The 18,640-nt window shown below is 44.1% G+C and overlaps 1 pseudogene; it reads left to right on the top strand.

The window, feature by feature from the left end:
• The first annotated feature begins 6,867 nt into the window (after positions 1 to 6,867).
• Positions 6,868 to 18,255, top strand: LOC148020105 (uncharacterized; annotated as a pseudogene).
• Positions 18,256 to 18,640: the final 385 nt, after the last annotated feature.

Below are 18,640 nucleotides of genomic sequence, written 5' to 3'. Positions count from 1 at the left end.
TTCAAGAAGCGCGGAACAAGATGGAAAGATATGGATGACAGAGACTGGTGCTCCTCTTGATATGAACTTTGGTAAGGGAGGCATGAAGAAGCTCGTTGATGATATGGCTGCACGATCAGCTTATGTGAGTGTAAGAGGAGATGCTTCAGCTTATGGAGTCCAGCTTGAGCAGAAATCAGATGGAGACTCTGCCTTATGGTCCTCTGCCTTGGAGATAGCGAGAAGAGGGAAAGTTTAGGCATCCACTATGACTTGTGTGGGCTCCAGCATCCGAGGAGAAACGGGATGGGATTCTCCTGTTGACAGGTATTCTATTTTTGCTTATATGGCGAAAACACAGGGTTTAGATGCCATGGTTGAGGAAAAGAGAAGAAGAGATGAGGAGGGTCTCAGCACCTCCAAAAAGACTAGAGGGGGTGACTTTGTTTTGCCACCTGTTACAGCTCCACCTATGACAAGTTCTCCAGCTCAATCAGGTCCTGAACAACCTATGGGAGACAAGCAGATGAAAGAAAAGAGACAACCAAGAAAGGAGCCAGGATTCAAGCTCATCGGACCTTGATATGCAGACGGATATGAGTAAGATTTTTCATGAAAGAATTTTGAATAGTGAAGTCACTTTTACTGTTGGTGAAGCTTTTGGGATTGCTAGAAGAGAAATACAGGATCAGATGCAGGATCTTTTGCGAAGGAAACGACATGCGATGGAAGGACCTGCTTTACAGGGATTATGGCATGGAGCTCTTGGGGAAGAGCATGATGATGCAGTGATGGTCGAGAATGCTTCTGTCAATCCACAGTTGGAGAAAATAGTTCAGCCTATGCAGTATGAAGATGATGATACCCCTATCCTCATTCCTCGCAGCCATTTTTCACGCAGTCATTGGGTTAGAGCAACCATTGAGACGGTGGTAAGGATTGGAGAGAAACAGATTCCTTTGGTCACTTTAATCGATCATGGTTCCGAGATTAATCTTATTGCTCGAGGTGTTTATGAGAGTGGCAAGTGGCCTATGGATGCAGAGCATGGTTGGCACATGAGAGCAGTCAATAATACTTCTGGTGATATGTATGCTGCTTGTCCGAGCATCAGAATTTCTATTGGTAATGTTGAAGAGGATTATCATTGCTTTGTTCAGGATTCTTGCTCTTATCCGATTATTCTTGGACAACCTTTCATTACAGAAGCAAGAATGGAGATGAAAGTGATGGATGATGGCTCAGCCTATGCACGGATACGCAGTAAGGATGGTATGCGAGCTATTCAGTTTATAACTGTTGATGTAAATCATCCGAGAAACAGGGACTCCTTGCGTGAGGCACCACTACCTGTGAAGGAGTTGGATTTTCATTAGGTACCGCTGTCTTGCGAGACGCTAGTGGTACGGAGCGGAGAAAAGAGGAGATCTCGCCTCTTGGCAGCCAGTCTTTCTCCACTAATTTTGTTGGTTTTTCTTCAGATAGTTCAGTGAGTTATCAGAAAATTTCAGATTTGTCTAGAGCTGCCAGGCAGTACATTGGTCATAAGGAGAAAGAGTTGAAGATTGCAGGTATTTTGCAAGTAGAAGAGCATGTGGATGGGTTGTATGAAGGAATGTCTTATGCAGATACATTGTCTGAGACGGGAAATATGCTAAAAACTGATGTATGTAAGGATTCAAGGGTCATACCTGTGCAAACCTTGGATATGTATCAGGAAATTTCTGATTTTATGCTGAAAACAGAGTCAGAGGCTGAGAAAATTCAGCAAATCGAATTTATGGCTGATGTTGATCAGCTTTCAGAGTTGCAGAGGGCTGAAACCTTTCAGCCAGCAGAGTTAAATGCTGGAAAAATTTAGCATATAGAGTATGAGGCTGCATCATGGCAGTCCATAGAGTAGAGGGCTGAAACCATTCAGCCAACAAAGTTTAATGCTGAAATTTTTCAGCATACAGAGTTTTAGGATGCACCCGTGCAATCCATAGAGCAAAGGGCTGAAATCTTTCAGCCAACAGAGTTGAGAGTTGCTGAAAATTTGCAGAAATTGCAGCAAAGAAGAGAGTGCCTAACTGATGCCAAGGTTGACACGAAGTATAAAACAGTTGATAAGAAGGTTAAGCCGGTTGTTGTAGGGCCGCTTCCTCCTGACAGTGATGAGCAGATAGAAAAAGCTATGAAGCAGCCTATGTTGAGAGATCCTGCAAATATTGGACATAAATTTACTGCTGAAACTCTTGCTAAATTGAAGATTGGAAATGATGATTTCTTGCTTCCAGTGGAAAAAGAATGTTTTAAAGAGATGCTTGGACGACATGGTAAGGCATTTTCTTTCTTTCCTCATCAAATTGGCTGCATTAGTCCCGAATTGGTTGCGCCTATGGTCATCTTCACTGTCCCTCATGTGCCATGGAATATACATCCTATACCTGTGCCTAGAGCACACTTGCCAAAGCTGATAGAGTTGCTGAATGAGAAGATTAAGATGGGAATTTTGGAACCCTCTTTTGCACCCTATTCTAACAGGTGGTATACTATACCAAAGAAGAATGAAACCTTGAGATTTATTCAGGATATGCAGCCCGTGAATAAAGTGACAATCAGGAATGTGGGAACAGGTCCAGTTGTGGATGAGTTTGCTGAGGCTTTTGCAGGACGAGCCATCTATTCCCTAGGTGACTTGTATTCTCCTTATGACCAGTTTCAACTTGCCTTGGAAAGCAGGGATATTACCACTATGCGGACACCTATTGGTCTTGTGAGGATGTGTACCTTGCCTCAAGGTGCCACCAACTCAGTTGCTCATATGATGAATGCTATGCATAGAGTTTTGTGAGACTATATTCCACATTATACCATGCCTTTCCTAGATAATGTGCCTATTAAGGGTTGTGCAGAAGAAGAAAAGAATGAGAGTCTTGATTTGCGAGGATGTAGACAGTTTGTGGCTGAGCACTTGGTTGCTTGTGAGCAAATATTGACACGATTAGAGGAGGTGAATTTGACTCTTTCAGGGCTGAAATCTGTCTTTGGTGTTAATGAAGTCATCATAGTTGGGCATATGGTTGGTTATTATGGCAGGAAGCCTTCACCCGCAAAGGTGGATGCCATAAGCAGGATTGCAGAGTATTGCTCGACTACTTCAGAGGTGTGGAGATTTGTGGGAGCTTGTGTATTTTACATGATTTGGATTCCTCATTTTGCTCACATAGCAGATGTTCTCTATCAGCTGCTTCGAAAGGGGCAGAAGTTTCATTGGGATGAGAAGCATTCGAAAGCCATGCGTAAACTCAAGAAGCTGTTGCAGTCAGCTCCTACTCTTCGCAAGGCGGATTATTAGTGTGGACAGCCAATCATGTTGACAGTTGATACTAGCCCTATTGGCATAGGTTGGGCAGTGGGACAGGATGATGCTGATGGGAATAGATATGCAATCTGTTTTGGAGCTAAAGTTCTTAATGAGCGACAGAGAAGATATCCGCAGATTAAAAGAGAGTTGTGGGGAGTAGTCACTGCACTGAAGTGTGATAAAGGGTATTTTATTGGTGCTTCAGTTGTTGTGGAAAGAGATTGTTTGCCTTTGCTTGGTATGATTACTAGCTGTTCGACTCCAGATATAGCGATGCTTCGGTGGATTGCCTACATCAAATCATTGAATCCAGAATTTCGACACATAGCAGGAAAAGATAATCCAGTTTTGCTGACATGCTGTCTAGAGCGAGATATGAGGATGAGAAGTTAATGCTTGCAGAAGATGATGAGACAGAGTTTGCAGCTTCTGTCCTTGTTCATGACTGTCATGTATCTACTGTTGAAGCCTTTACTGAAGAACTCTATGTTGACGAGTGGCTGCAAATTGGTCAGTATCTGAGTTCATTGACTCGAAAAGCTGATTAGACAGATGATGTATTCAAGAAAATCAGAAGAAAGGCTTATGGGTATTTCTTGAAAGATTGTTTTCTTTGGAAGCACCCAAAGAAGAGAGGTGGCCTACCCTTGAGAGTAGTTTGTGAGGCAACGATGCAGATACAGATTATGTGAAAGTTTCATGAGAGTTCTTGGGCTGGACATAGAGGTGTGTGGGCTACCTATGAGAAAATCAAAGAAAGATACTGGTGGAAAGGGATGTATAAAGATGTTTCCCACTTTGTGGAGACTTGCAGGGACTGTCAGCTTTACTCTTTAGTGTGACATCATGATGAGTTGCATCCGACCTATCCACTATGTATGCATTATAAATGGGTGGTTGACTTGGTTACTTTGCCAGTGGGACTTTGGCAGATGAGATATCTTGTTTTGGCCAGGGAGGATCTTACAAACTATGTTGAAGGCAGATCTTTGTGGACGAAGTCCACCACTACAGTATGTAAATTCTTGTTGGAAGAAATATTTTGCAGGTATGGATGTATAGGCAAGATTATAGCTGATCGTGGAGAGCTAGATGCAGACGAAGCTAGAGAATTTTTCTCACAGCTTGGGATTAAGTTGGCTCTTACTACTGCCTATAATCCAGAGGGAAATGGCAAGAGCGAAAGAGGACATCCGCCGATAGTTAAGGAATTGGCAAAATCTTGTAGAGGTCGGATTGGAGATTGGACGAGAGCCTGACTCAGAAACAAAGACAGGTTTGATTTGAGGCATCGCTTGTGGCCTAGAGCCATAAAAGAGGGAGATTGGGTTCTAGTCTACGACAGTAGCCTAGAGAATCAGCATAGTAGCATGAGAAAAATGGTTCAAAGATAATTTGGACCATATGAGGTGAAACAGGTTTTTGACAATCCTACCTATGAGTTGGTTGAATTGGATGGGACGGTATTGAGGGTGCCCATTGCTGGAAAACGAGTCAAGATTTTCAAGAGAAGAGAAGATGAAGAGTATGCACTTGAAGCATTGGCAGAAGAAGAGCAGTCAGAAGAAATTCTAGCAGAAGAAGCAAAGAATATGGATGATGAAGCTGATGGAGAAACATGTCTATCAGAAACTGATGAAGGACTGGACCTGTTTGTGGACTTGGATGATCTTGGATAGTTGGCTCATTCGGAGGATGCGCAGGTTTAGAGGGGGTGGATGTCGTGCTGCTGCGCATCGAGCCGTAAACACCTCCATTTTTGTTGTGCATCTGTGTTATCTTTTTGTGTGTGTTTCATTGTGTGTGATTGCTGCATTATCTTTCCATCCTTTTCAGTACCCGCATCCAATGTACATACTCCACTTGTGTGTTTGTGTTTGTGTGTGTTTCTGTTTGTGTGCATGTTATGTGTGTGTCAGAAAAATATGAAAAACTGATGCCAAAAGACATTATCAAGCTGTTAATTTCAATGATGAACTCCAAGAAAAGTGCAGGATATCGTGGAATCAAAGGAAGCCTTGAAGAAGCCTCATTAAGAAGAATAGCAGAACTTGAAGAAGAGGTCATGTGGCTGCAGGCAAGGCTAGAAGAAGCAGAGGGTGAACTTCAAGCTGAGAATGAACAACATGTTGAGGCTTTGATTCAATATGAAGAGGAGAGGGTTCTCATGGAAGCTGATATTCAAGCAGCTAAGCGTGGCTTGAATTCTGATCATGTTGAAGCAGATAAAACTATTAAAGAGATGAATGATCTCTCTCTACAAGACCATGTTGAAGTTCATTTAGTTCTTAAGGAATCATTAGAAAGGAACCAGTGCTCTGACAGCCAGAGGGAACATTTGGATGATGTAGAGAACTATTTAATCTCAGAAAGGAAGCTTCGGGTTGAAGCAGAGAATGAACAGAAAGAGCTTTCCAGTGCACTGGAAAGAACTCTTACTCAGATTTCTGTAATGGAGAGGGAATTTGACATAGAGAAGAAAAAGATTGAGCAGCTAGAGCAAGATCTGCAGTGCAATGAGAACAAGATTTTAAGGTTTTTGGAGGAAGAGAAAATGATGTAGGACAACATTGAAATGTTGAGGCAAACTGTTCTAGAAAAGGAAGAACTTGTGTCTTCTCTAACAGAGGAACTTTTCCTACAGAAAGAAGCTAATAGAAGTCTGATGATCCATTCATCTTCACTTGAATCAGATCTTCAGGCTGTGTGTAATCAACTAGTTATATATGAGTCTCAAGCCAACGAAATGGGTTTGACTATTGCAAATTTACAGGAAGCATTGCTCCTTGAACGTATGAAGGCATCACAGGCTGAAGAGGAAACAATACTGCAGGCTAAAAGACTTAACAAGAAAGATGAGGAATATTCACATCTGAAGATGAAATATAACACTCTCTTTTCTAAATTTGAATCGCTACAGTTAAATTTATCAGAGTGCGGAAGATAAGGAGAAGGTGATTGACAGAGAGGAGCAGAGGGACAAGCGCTGGTTGTCATTGTTGATGTCTTCGAGGAGAACAGGGCATACATTCTGGACAGCAGCAAATGCGAGGCATGCAAGAAAAAGCTTGTGGGTATTCTGAAGGAAACAAAAGAGCTTTGCATGGATGGCTGGCTTGCTTTTTCAATCCATGGTGACAAGAGTCAAGCAGAACAAGATTGGGTTCTATCCAAGTTTGAGAGTGGGAGCAGTCCTATAATGACTGCTACGGATGTTGTTGCTCGTGGTTTGGATTTCAAGGATGTCAAATATGTTATCAATGGGCAGCACCATCATCTCTATGGTCCTCATGAATTTCACCTTCTATTCTGCTAATCCGAAAAACCTGTGTCCTCATCATCAACAACCTTCGCCTTGACCAGAATGTCGAGGGAGAGGGAGAATCGAATCCACAGTTTGATGCAGCAGTAAACGACATCACGTTCTCAGCTAATCGTTTGACAGAGGCCTGATTCAAGCTCCGGATTTTAACACATTTCGTATGAAGGAAAGGTACTAAACCTTCAGGTGGATGCGCTTGGGTCGAGCTGGCCGGCCTTCGTGAGAGTCAGACGCTGCAAAAGAAGAAACCATCGGATCAACACACACAACCTGCAGGCTCCCATCGCTCTACCTGTGTTCAGCTTGCGTCTCTCTCATTCGAATCACTTAAGTGATAGGAACCATCAGCCATGACTCTTCAACAAGCCACTTTTGCTGCTGGTTGTTTTTGGAGCTTAGAACTTGTATATCAACGAGTTTTTGGTGTTGTGAAGGTGTAGCCTTACTCTGACCACTGTTAGCTATACATAGGGAAATACAAAGAGCCCTACGTATCAAGATGTTTGTTCTAGAAAAACGAATCATGTGGAAGCAGTGCTAGTTGAGTATGATCCTGAACAAGTGACATATGAAAAAATTTTGGAGGTCTTTTGGGGAAAGCATGATCCCACTCAATACAACTGACAGGGAAATGATGTTAGAACACAATACAGATCGGGCATCTACTACCACAGACCTGAGCAAGAGTAGATAGCCAAAGCATCTCTGCAAGCTGAAGAGGAACACCTTTGTAATATTTCCGCACACTGCGTACCGTAAATATTGACTTTCCGCACGCCGTGTAAACCCTGTGCAAGGGTATTCCCTACTTCGTAATTATTTGTAACCTAATCCACACCATGCACGTTCAAAATGAGGTCTCCACGTTGAGAATCAAAGGCCGGGGTTGAAGACCGTAAAAGCCGCGAGGAAACAACCGCTTGGGAAGGGCAAATGGGATAAATTCAAGGCAAATTTTTTTTTAATTATTATCCCTTCCCCCAGCCGATGCATGGCTAGAGGAGAGGGAGTGTGGGGGAGGAATGGCCAAAGAGGAGAAGGTCAGTTTGCATGAGGAGGTCCTCCACGTGTGTGGAGGCCCCCTTTCCCCACCCCTCCCAAGGCCTATATAAACACCCCCCTAGCTAGAGGGGGGGAGGCTAGAGGGTGTGCAGGACGGGCCGTAAGGAGAGGGAGAGAGAGGGAGGGAGAAAGGAGCTGTGGAGGAGGAATTGAGAGAGAGAGAGAGTGCCGTGCTGGAGAGGGAGGGCCGTGCTGGTCGCCATGGGAGTCGCCGCCATCGTGCAGGAGCCGTCGTGCTGCCGCCAGCTGCCGTAGCTGCCGCCCAGTCCGCCCTGTCCACCAGTCACGCTGCCGGGCCGTCCGCCTGTCGCAGACCATCTCAGCCGCCGCCACGCTGTTCACAACCCCCCCACGTGGTCCTGAAGAAGCTGAAGCTTCTTAGAAGCTTCTTAGAAGCTTCTAAGGGGGGGGGCCTCCTTAAGCCCCCTTCCCACCACAATTCCCAAAGACCATTCATACCCTTCCCCGGGACTTTGAAGAGGGGAAGGTGAAGCCGTAAGAACCCCAAGACCCTTCGAAAAAGGCTTTCGCAATAAGTCTTTAAAGCCCTTTTGCCGCAAGCGACATCCCGTAAAGAAATCTTCCGCCTACGAGGAAAGGCAAAGGTCGGAAGGTTGCATGCCAAGGCAAGACACTCCGTAGACCACAAAGGCAAATCGGAAGTCGAATTTACGCCTACGATGGCCCCAAAAAGATCACAAGGTGCGACCGCGGGAGGCTCATCTCCGAATATACGTGGATATTTCCCGGAGTCCGCAAGTCCAGGTTTTATCTATTTGGATTCCACACAAAAGTATTGGAATTATTTACGATAACTTCACGAATTAGGAAGCACTCATGCATGTTCGAATTCAACTAGTCAAGTTAATTGCAATTGGAAAATGAATTGGCTATTTGAACATTTATTAGAGATAGCTTAAGATATGACAATTGATCATTGGTACGTTCAATGGAGTTAATGAAAAGAGCATAAGGTGTCTATGCATTTGCAGGACCTTATTAGTAAGTTTCCTTTTGTGCATTCAAAAGCGACGAGCCTAGGACAACTGTTGCCTCATTACAAGGTTGAAATTATTGAGGTACACCTTTTTACTAGGCATGGAAAGATTAATGGCATGTCCCATTTTTAGATGGGTCTTCCTTGTAATGATTCAAGAGAGGAAAAGTTAACACCCATAAGATGTTATCCGAAAAGGAATAGAAGGGCACGAAAATGATCTATGGACTCGCAAGTGGCATGATTATTTGATGTAAGTCCTAGTAGGACCTAGGAAAGTTAGTGTTCAGATTATCATGCATTTTTTTTACTTTGCCAAGGAAAGATAGGGTTATTGTGAACCATGTGATGCGTAGAAGCAGTGAATCGCATGTTTACACGTATTGGTGAAGTTGTATCTATTGTTCTCCTTTAGATTTAGTTTATTACCTTTGGGAAAGGTTCATCCTTGTCGCAATACAAGTATATTGGGTTGTCTAAGTAACCTAAAACACAAGGGATTCATATGGGCATGGCTCAGTCGATATGATAGGTATCCCAAGTGCCAAGTGCAATAAGAATTCGACCTAGTTTTACACTTGTTGCCAAGTCTAAACCCGCAAACCCAAAGATCTTACACACGTTCACGAAATGTAGAACCAATTGGATGTTCATGCATGAAATGATCTAAGGTTTTATCCCAAGGATCATTCGTTTAAAATTATGAAACTCCGACGGAGTTGCCTATTTTTAGGATCATGGGCCAACATAATGGTTTGGAGGATACCCTAAAACCCTGCTACTCGGCTAGAGGTAATTTCGTGGCCGGAGGACGCCATTCAATGGGTGGAATGATCCCGTGGAATGATGCAACACATGTGCAAAAAGGTTGCAACATCGTATAGACTTGAGATTTGTCCACAAGAGAGTTTTGTCATCTCTCGAAATGAGGTTGGCAAGTTATTGAAAGAATTTAACTTACAAGAGGATGAGTAATCATCCTGTTACTCACTTTTCTTGGGGGATAATTGCCAAGGAAAAGGAAAGTTAGGTATTTGCCTTGAAGCAAATGACCAGACAATAAACTAAAGCGACATGGTCGCTGGAACCTACCACAACAAAACCTAAAGTATTGGTAGGGTATGACCCTAACCCAAGAATGATAGGAATCTTGCCAAGTTGCAATTGATTCCGGAGCGAATGCGGGTTGCATTCGGAGAAAAGGAGTCACTCCTTAACAGTTTGCTAGCTAAACGACCATTGAAATTGATTGTGCTTGTAACAGTTTAGAAAGGACTGTTTGCATTGTTTGCTCAATGAACTAAAGGATAAAAAGATATCTAAATACTTCAGGTTGAAGCCTGAAGGGAGAGGCAGCTTCAGTTACCCCCGACTGCCTGCCTGACCCTAACCAAGGGGGTTGTTAGCCGCGCCGGGAACGTGGACCGAACCCGCCGCGAGAGGTCTCTCCGTTGAGTTCTACTTGGAGCAGGAGGATGCTTGGGTGCCAGAGGGGGCTCTGGCCGTAAATCCCTCGCCTTCCGGGCCCTGCACAAGAGGCTAACGTGACTCGGGATTGGATCTCGAGGCCCGCATACTAGTCTACGGGCGGAAACTTGGATTAGTGATCCCTGGTGGATTACTGGATAGCCTTCGGGCAGATTATGAATACGCCTACGGGCGGGGAACTCCTTGTATTTCAAAGATAAAAGGATAAAATGATAATAAAGAAGTTGTTTGGCATTGTTTTCTTTATGTCCTGTGATAAGATTACGTGAAGGAACCGGTGCATAACAGGGTTAATCAAAGAAGCTGCTTGTATATGTCCAACTAATGTGGTAGGTAATTACATAACTAAAACAAACTGAGGAAAGTGCGGAGGATGGACCATGGGTCCGTCCTATGGATGGGTGGTCCCGGTTAGCCGGGAACTTTTCTCAAGGTCTTCGACGAACAGCAGGTTGATCTTCAGCATCAAAGCGAATAACAAGGACGATGACCTAGTGTTACATCCTACCCGATTTACGCTGTTTTAGGGGAACGGAATGGGACTATGCCTTATGGCAGAGAGGTCGAGCCTTGCATCCCTCTCGTTTCCCATTCTCCTTGAACCAAGTGCAGCGTGAATCCGCTTCAGACCGGGCGCTTCTGCGTAAAGTAGTTCGCTCGGGTCTGACGCTAGTTGTTGCTAGCTAATGACCAAACAGGAAAACCCAAATTCAGGTCGATCCTAAGTGGGAACGGCCAGGATACTTCCGCTACGTGGCAGACGCGGGAAGACCTAGATCGCAAGTCCCGTAACATTCCATGGGAGTGCCGGGCGGAGCTTTCTAGACATCCTTCCCAATGGACTGCTAAGACGTGTCCGGAATGATTCTAGTGGACACGTTACAGTTGGTATCAGAGCAAACCAACAAAGGACTTGTTTTTAGGAAATTTTAATAAGAAGAAGTAAAGCAAATGTTGTGTCCCAAACATTTCCTTACTTTGATTACTGTCTTCCAGAATTATGAAGCATGGAACAGGTTCTTAGTGTTCCGAGTCATGTTTATGACCGCGATGCATTCCACGAATTATCGACAAAGGGTTGAGATGATGAACATCCTAGACCGCATTTACAATCCATCGCCTGTGTACATGGAACAGAGATGGATGGGTGTTTCAGGGATCTATTACATAACTACCTATCGACCTGCGTACCTTCAAATTAACTTGAAGAGAATCAAGTGGATGGAGGATTTGAAGATCGTAAAGCTGTTCGTCTTTATTGAGGCTCACGCAAACGCGACCCTACAGGTCGGAGGTCGAAGGGTTAACCAGAATAAGTATGTGTACAGGGAAGTGATTCAAAGAATCCCTGCCGACCGAATCAAGGTTTTGGGACGTCGTGTGAAGAAGGGATATCAAAGGAAAAGATACCCTAATCTTCCAAGGAACTATCGATTCCTGAAGATCGATGACCCCAATCCGTACTATTACTCGGTTCCTGTAGCTGAATGCAATAACATCTTATTCTCCTCGAATTAATGTATTAACTTGTTCCATCGGCCCAATAAATAATTATACCATGAAAGGGCTATGCTGATATGAATGGAATAAAACTTTTTCCCGATTGTCTTGACTGTGAATATTGATAAAAGTAGTAAAGTGAATTGGTCACTTGGCTAAAGGAATACGTGGACGTAGTTTCTGAAGAGTTAATAAAACTCCCACTTGAAAGAGAAGTAGATCATGAGATCAAGCCAGTAATAGGAGCTGTGCCAATTGTGAAGAGAACCTATAGAATGTCTATATCGGAAGCAATTGAGTTGAAGGAACAACTCAAGCAATTGTTAAACCAAGGCTACATCCGGCCTAGCAATTCACCATGGGGGAGCTCCAGTCCTATTCCAGAAAAAGAAAGATGGGACACTTCGACTATGTATTGATTACCGTGGGTTGAATTAATCAACAGCCAAGAACAAGTACCCTATTCCTAGAATAGATGAGCTTCTTGATCGCCTTCAAGGTGCAAAGATCTTCTCCAAAATTGATCTCAGGTCAGGCTACTATCAAATCAGGATCAAGGATGAGGATATTCCAAAAATGGCCTTCAATACAAGATATGGGCACTTTGAATTCTTGGCTATGTCATTCGGCCTTACAAATACACCTGCCACCTTCAATAGATTAATGCAAGATATTTTTAGACCATATTTTGATGATTTCGTGCTTGTCTTCTTCGACGACACTCTATTCCAAACAGGAAGGAGATCATGAATCCCAACTTCGGATTTTCCTTGAGACAAGGAGGTCACGCAAGCGGTATGCTAAGATGATGGAATTGCACATTCCTCAAACATCAGAATTCATCATATTCGAAAAAGGAATCTCAGTGGAGCCAGCCTAAGTTAGAAATGTTCTAGGATGGACAAATACCAACAACTGTCAAAGAAATACTCAGCTTTCTTGGATTGACAGGATGGTATGGGGTCTTCATCTAAAACTATGCCTTGATTGCAGCACCTTTGACAGAATTATTGAGGAAGCAAACGTCCATTGCATGGTCAACTGCCGAACAAACTAGCTTCGATAGGTTGAAGCAAAGTTTGGTATCAGCACCGATCCTAAAACTTCTAGACCACAGTAAGGAGTAGAGGTAGTAACTGATACTAGCATGCTTGCCTTAAGATATGTGCTCATGTAGGAAAATCATCAGCATATTCTTCAAGGAAATTGAAGAGTCACGAAAAGAATTATGCCACGCATGATCTGGAGTTATTAGCTGTCATCCATGCTCTAAAGCTTTGGAGACACTACCTGTTGGGTAACAAGTTTACTCTAGTAACCGATCATAAGAGCCTCAAATGGATTTTTACCCAGAACGAGCTCAACATGAGGCAACGTCGATGGATTGAAGTATTGGAGGAATATGATTTTGAAATCAAGTATCGACTAGGGGAAAAGAATGTAGTTGTTGATGTACTCAATCGCAAGGCATTCCTTAATTCACTAATCTTGAAAAAAATCTATCAATAGCTAGATCTCCAGCTACGGAGGTGTCCATGCCAAACGACCTAATACTTGAGCTAGCTAGAGAGGAAGGATGCCATGATCTAGCCTATCAAGGGATGCTAAGGGAAGTCTCTATCAAGGACCAGGAACAAAAGCTAGAGGTAAGTATCGTGAATTCTCTGTCAATAATGGACATGTCTACTGTAGAATGAGAGCATGTATACGAGCAAGCCAGTTATTTAAATAGAAGATATTGTGTGAAGCTTATGATTTCACTCTATCGGGACATCAAAGCTGCGAAGGATAGACAGAAGGCATACACGAAATTGAAGTGTCAAGATAGAATATTTGAGGAAGGAGACATGGTCTTCATTCACGTATGCCCAAAGAAGAGTTCTCTATCCTTAGGAGATTGCAGGAAGCTAAGTCCAAGGTATTGCGGACCATACAAGATCCTCAAGTGCTTAAGACCTAATGTTTATAGACTGCAACTCCCTGAAAACCTAAAGGTTCATAATGTATTCCATAACAGTCTATTGAAGAATGAAGTATGTACCTAGCCCAAATCATGTACTTGATGACCAACAAATTGTAATGCCTAGTCAAGGAGTCCTTGAACTAAGACTGGAAAAGATTTTAGATGTTAGGGAGAGACAGTTGAGATCTAGAACCTTGAGAGAATGCCTCGTCCAGTGGAAAGATTATCCCGAAGAGGATGCTACCTGGATGGATGAAAGCTCTCTCAATCTTCAATATCCCCAGTTTACCTCGAGATGAGGACATCTCGATTCTTCTAAGGGGGAGAGAATGTAATATTTCCGCACACTGCGTACCGTAAATATTGACTTTCCGCACGCCGTGTAAACCCTGTGCAAGGGTATTCCCTACTTCGTAATTATTTGTAACCTAATCCACACCATGCACGTTCAAAATGAGGTCTCCACGTTGAGAATCAAAGGCCGGGGTTGAAGACCGTAAAAGCCGCGAGGAAACAACCGCTTGGGAAGGGCAAATGGGATAAATTCAAGGCAAATTTTTTTTAAATTATTATCCCTTCCCCCAGCCGATGCATGGCTGGAGGAGAGGGAGTGTGGGGGAGGAATGGCCAAAGAGGAGAAGGTCAGTTTGCATGAGGAGGTCCTCCACGTGTGTGGAGGCCCCCTTTCCCCACCCCTCCCAAGGCCTATATAAACACCCCCCTAGCTAGAGGGGGGAGGCTAGAGGGTGTGCAGGACGGGCCGTAAGGAGAGGGAGAGAGAGGGAGGGAGAAAGGAGCTGTGGAGGAGGAATTGAGAGAGAGAGAGAGTGCCGTGCTGGAGAGGGAGGGCCATGCTGGTCGCCATGGGAGTCGCCGCCATCGTGCAGGAGCCGTCGTGCTGCCGCCAGCTGCCGTAGCTGCCGCCCAGTCCGCCCTGTCCACCAGTCACGCTGCCGGGCTGTCTGCCTGTCGCAGACCATCTCAGCCGCCGCCACGCTGTTCACAACCCCCCCACGTGGTCCTGAAGAAGCTGAAGCTTCTTAGAAGCTTCTAAGGGGGGGGGCCTCCTTAAGCCCCCTTCCCACCACAATTCCCAAAGACCATTCATACCCTTCCCCGGGACTTTGAAGAGGGGAAGGTGAAGCCGTAAGAACCCCAAGACCCTTCGAAAAAGGCTTTCGCAATAAGTCTTTAAAGCCCTTTTGCCGCAAGCGACATCCCGTAAAGAAATCTTCCGCCTACGAGGAAAGGCAAAGGTCGGAAGGTTGCATGCCAAGGCAAGACACTCCGTAGACCACAAAGGCAAATCGGAAGTCGAATTTACGCCTACGATGGCCCCAAAAAGATCACAAGGTGCGACCGTGGGAGGCTCATCTCCGAATATACGTGGATATTTCCCGGAGTCCGCAAGTCCAGGTTTTATCTATTTGGATTCCACACAAAAGTATTGGAATTATTTACGATAACTTCACGAATTAGGAAGCACTCATGCATGTTCGAATTCAACTAGTCAAGTTAATTGCAATTGGAAAATGAATTGGCTATTTGAACATTTATTAGAGATAGCTTAAGATATGACAATTGATCATTGGTACGTTCAATGGAGTTAATGAAAAGAGCATAAGGTGTCTATGCATTTGCAGGACCTTATTAGTAAGTTTCCTTTTGTGCATTCAAAAGCGACGAGCCTAGGACAACTGTTGCCTCATTACAAGGTTGAAATTATTGAGGTACACCTTTTTACTAGGCATGGAAAGATTAATGGCATGTCCCATTTTTAGATGGGTCTTCCTTGTAATGATTCAAGAGAGGAAAAGTTAACACCCATAAGATGTTATCCGAAAAGGAATAGAAGGGCACGAAAATGATCTATGGACTCGCAAGTGGCATGATTATTTGATGTAAGTCCTAGTAGGACCTAGGAAAGTTAGTGTTCAGATTATCAGGCATTTTTTTTACTTTGCCAAGGAAAGATAGGGTTATTGTGAACCATGTGATGCGTAGAAGCAGTGAATCGCATGTTTACACGTATTGGTGAAGTTGTATCTATTGTTCTCCTTTAGATTTAGTTTATTACCTTTGGGAAAGGTTCATCCTTGTCGCAATACAAGTATATTGGGTTGTCTAAGTAACCTAAAACACAAGGGATTCATATGGGCATGGCTCAGTCGATATGATAGGTATCCCAAGTGCCAAGTGCAATAAGAATTCGACCTAGTTTTACACTTGTTGCCAAGTCTAAACCCGCAAACCCAAAGATCTTACACACGTTCACGAAATGTAGAACCAATTGGATGTTCATGCATGAAATGATCTAAGGTTTTATCCCAAGGATCATTCGTTTAAAATTATGAAACTCCGACGGAGTTGCCTATTTTTAGGATCATGGGCCAACATAATGGTTTGGAGGATACCCTAAAACCCTGCTACTCGGCTAGAGGTAATTTCGTGGCCGGAGGACGCCATTCAATGGGTGGAATGATCCCGTGGAATGATGCAACACATGTGCAAAAAGGTTGCAACATCGTATAGACTTGAGATTTGTCCACAAGAGAGTTTTGTCATCTCTCGAAATGAGGTTGGCAAGTTATTGAAAGAATTTAACTTACAAGAGGATGAGTAATCATCCTGTTACTCACTTTTCTTGGGGGATAATTGCCAAGGAAAAGGAAAGTTAGGTATTTGCCTTGAAGCAAATGACCAGACAATAAACTAAAGCGACATGGTCGCTGGAACCTACCACAACAAAACCTAAAGTATTGGTAGGGTATGACCCTAACCCAAGAATGATAGGAATCTTGCCAAGTTGCAATTGATTCCGGAGCGAATGCGGGTTGCATTCGGAGAAAAGGAGTCACTCCTTAACAGTTTGCTAGCTAAACGACCATTGAAATTGATTGTGCTTGTAACAGTTTAGAAAGGACTGTTTGCATTGTTTGCTCAATGAACTAAAGGATGAAAAGATATCTAAATACTTCAGGTTGAAGCCTGAAGGGAGAGGCGGCTTCAGTTACCCCCGACTGCCTGCCTGACCCTAACCAAGGGGGTTGTTAGCCGCGCCGGGAACGTGGACCGAACCCGCCGCGAGAGGTCTCTCCGTTGAGTTCTACTTGGAGCAGGAGGACGCTTGGGTGCCAGAGGGGGCTCTGGCCGTAAATCCCTCGCCTTCCGGGCCCTGCACAAGAGGCTAACGTGACTCGGGATTGGATCTCGAGGCCCGCATACTAGTCTACGGGCGGAAACTTGGATTAGTGATCCCTGGTGGATTACTGGATAGCCTTCGGGCGGATTATGAATACGCCTACGGGCGGGGAACTCCTTGTATTTCAAAGATAAAAGGATAAAATGATAATAAAGAAGTTGTTTGGCATTGTTTTCTTTATGTCCTGTGATAAGATTACGTGAAGGAACCGGTGCATAACAGGGTTAATCAAAGAAGCTGCTTGTATATGTCCAACTAATGTGGTAGGTAATTACATAACTAAAACAAACTGAGGAAAGTGCGGAGGATGGACCATGGGTCCGTCCTATGGATGGGTGGTCCCGGTTAGCCGGGAACTTTTCTCAAGGTCTTCGACGAACAGCAGGTTGATCTTCAGCATCAAAGCGAATAACAAGGACGATGACCTAGTGTTACATCCTACCCGATTTACGCTATTTTAGGGGAACGGAATGGGACTATGCCTTATGGCAGAGAGGTCGAGCCTTGCATCCCTCTCGTTTCCCATTCTCCTTGAACCAAGTGCAGCGTGAATCCGCTTCAGACCGGGCGCTTCTGCGTAAAGTAGTTCGCTCGGGTCTGACGCTAGTTGTTGCTAGCTAATGACCAAACAGGAAAACCCAAATTCAGGTCGATCCTAAGTGGGAACGGCCAGGATACTTCCGCTACGTGGCAGACGCGGGAAGACCTAGATCGCAAGTCCCGTAACATTCCATGGGAGTGCCGGGCGGAGCTTTCTAGACATCCTTCCCGATGGACTGCTAAGACGTGTCCGGAATGATTCTAGTGGACACGTTACAACCTTGGTGCAAAAATTGTGACTGAAATTTTACCAGCTGCAAAGTTTTATCTAGCTGAACACTATCATCAACAATATCTAGAAAAAGGTGGCTGCTATTTGAAGATCTCAGAGAAGACCTCTGGTTCTAAGTCCATGATAATTGTGCCTGCTTCCGGAATAAACATCTTTGTTGATCTGTTTAAGTATTACACAGCAGGATTAAATTCGGAGCTTGCAAACAAAGACTTACCACTCGAGAGCACCGAGGTTCAGCTGGACGCAAAGGTGTTCTACTTTGATGTTGGAGAGAATCAGCAAGGCCGCTTTTTGAAGGTGTCTGAGGTCACTCACAATCGAAGCACTATTATTGTACCAGCTGGCAATGAAGCTGCCCAAGGTTGGGCTGCCTTCCGTGATATCCTCAATGATATTGATGAAGCTCAGCATGTTCTTCAAGCAAATAACCATGCAACAGGTCTTCAGGATTCAGCATTGCCTTCTAAGCATTTGGCAGTGCAGTCGCTAGGTGTCGTCTTATCCAGAGATGATTCACAGGCTGGCTCTTCTGAAAGTCCTAAAGCTGAGCCCTATTAGTAAAAAGGGGTGGCATTGAGCTTCTTCATCCCACACTGCTGTTGATTTAAACACTACATAGAGTCATCCTGTGGCAAGGCATGGTAGCAGATGAATTACTGGAGCTGAGATTTCGCCTTACTGTTGATGGTACATATATTGGACCAAATAGATATGCACCTGCAACAACTGTTGCATCCTGAAAGGAAAGCATTCCTACACAAGCTGGATGTTTAGAATGAACACTCATGGATCTCTTGTAATTTTTTTTGACAAGCAATATAGTGATCTTTGGCATCAAAACTTGAGATCTTCTTGTTAGCCTCCTTCCTTGCTGTATCTTGAACCCCATGTTCTGCAGCTCTTGCACGAACTCTACGACACCGTACCCTATTAACCCAACTTT

Source organism: Lygodium microphyllum, chromosome 19 (assembly GCF_053477565.2).
Source record: "Lygodium microphyllum isolate KBCC chromosome 19, Lygodium_microphyllum_v1.1.10, whole genome shotgun sequence".
NCBI lineage: Eukaryota > Viridiplantae > Streptophyta > Polypodiopsida > Schizaeales > Lygodiaceae > Lygodium > Lygodium microphyllum.
The sequence above is the reverse complement of the archived record's forward strand: the minus strand, read 5'-3'. Positions and strand labels throughout refer to the sequence as shown.